The 1,599-nt window shown below is 54.5% G+C and overlaps 1 protein-coding gene and 1 long non-coding RNA gene across 2 annotated transcripts in view; one reads left to right on the top strand and one right to left on the bottom strand.

Annotated features, from left to right (window-relative positions):
- The window catches only part of STRA6 (signaling receptor and transporter of retinol STRA6), a 35,915-nt gene extending 35,139 nt beyond the window's left edge, over window positions 1–776 (bottom strand). The window contains exon 1 of the mRNA XM_017548024.2: window positions 694–776. The gene's annotated coding sequence lies outside the window, so the exon portion shown is untranslated. The remainder of the gene's footprint in view (window positions 1–693) is intronic.
- Window positions 767–1,599, top strand: part of LOC119474029 — a 1,582-nt gene continuing 749 nt past the window's right edge. Inside the window, exon 1 of the long non-coding RNA XR_005203321.1 lies at window positions 767–844. This is a non-coding gene — a long non-coding RNA (uncharacterized LOC119474029). The remainder of the gene's footprint in view (window positions 845–1,599) is intronic.

Below are 1,599 nucleotides of genomic sequence, written 5' to 3'. Positions count from 1 at the left end.
GAGACGGGGTTTCACCGTGTTGACCAGGATGGTCTCGATCTCTTGACCTCGTGATCCACCCGCCTCGGCCTCCCAAAGTGCTGGGATTACAGGCTTGAGCCACCGCGCCCGGCCTGTCCGTTCTTTCTCCATCTAACTGTGTTTCCATCGTTCTCAGCCGTTTCCTTTTTGTTCCTCTCTCCTCCTCTTTGTTTTGCTCCCCGCTCCCCTGTCTGGCTGTGAAGTTTGTGTCTCTCCTCTTAAAGGTTTTAGACAGTACCTTTTCTTTTCTTTCTTTCTTTCTTTTTTTTCTCTTTTTTTGAGATGGAGTCTTGCTCTGTTGCCCAGGCTGGAGTGCAGTGGCACGGTCTCAGCTCTCTGCAACCTCTGCCTCCCAGGTTCAGGAGATTCTCCTGCCTCAACCTCCCAAGTAGCTGGGATTACAGATGCCTACCATCACGCCTGGCTAATTTTTGTATTTTTAGTAGAGACAGGTTTTCACCATGTTGGCTAGGCTGGTCTTGAGCTCCTGACTTCGTGATCCACCCACCTCAGTCTCTCAAAGTGCTGGGATTACAGGCATGAGCCACCACGCCCGGCTGGCAGTACCTTTTCTAAGCTAGTCCCGGCCGTGCCTAAATCTCTGATCTTGGGCCTTGTCTTGTGCTGACTCCATGCTGCCCCTGCCCGCTCCTGCCTTCTTTCCCTCCTTACCTGCTCTGTCTGTCCCCAGTGCGGCAGAATGGCTGGCGCTGGTCTCGGGATCCACAGAGTCTACAGGGCCCTGGGCTTGGACACTATCTCAGGGCTTTGTGCCCTCAGAGCCTAGTGGAGCAGCGAAGCGACTGGGCACATGAAGGCAAAGGTCAGTGCTGTTGGCCAGTAAGGCTACCCTCTCCCTCCTGCCACACCAGGAACTTTAGCCCCTCCAAGGCAAGGCTGGCAGAGTGGGGCTGTCAGGGCAGGCCCAGGGATCACGGGTGCTGCCCCAGCTCCCCTCCTCCTGCTCAGGGCAAAAGGACTTGAGGGATGGCCCAAGACTCTCCTGACAGTGCTCAGTGCTGGATCCTGGAGCAGGAGGCCAAGAGAGGAAAGGCGTGCCATCCGATGGCACTGGCATGGCAGACAGGATCATAGTTACTACTCATGGCAGAGAGCTTCAAGGTAGCCAGGCCCCTCGGTGGAAGGAAGAGACCAGGCTTCTAATTTTGTCTTTACTACTTACTAGCTGAGTGACCTCAAATGCAGCCTGCTGGAACTCAGAAGATAACACCCCAAAATGAAAAAAGTGATGGTCTAGACTTCTCCTGCCCTCCTGTCTCTGAGGCCGGTTCTCCCCCAACAGGGATGGACGGAGACACGAGAATCCCTCCTCCGCAAGGCGGCTCATAGAAACCAAAACCCCTTTTCCCCAAAGCCAGCCATAAAGCCTACAAGCTCTCACTTTCCCCCTGATTTCAGTGTAAAAACTGGCCACAGAGAAATTCTCAGGCCTAGGCCCGGCACTGTGGCTCATGCCTGGAATTCCAGCACTCAGAGAGGCGGAGGCAGGTGGATCATTTGAGGTCGGGATTTTGAGACCAGCCTGGCCAAAATGGTGAAACCCTGTCTCTACTAAAA

This window comes from Cebus imitator, unplaced genomic scaffold (assembly GCF_001604975.1).
Source record: "Cebus imitator isolate Cc_AM_T3 unplaced genomic scaffold, Cebus_imitator-1.0 Scaffold203, whole genome shotgun sequence".
In the NCBI taxonomy this organism is placed as follows: domain Eukaryota; kingdom Metazoa; phylum Chordata; class Mammalia; order Primates; family Cebidae; genus Cebus; species Cebus imitator.
Note: the sequence above shows the minus strand (reverse complement) of the source record. Positions and strands in the feature narration are given on the sequence as shown.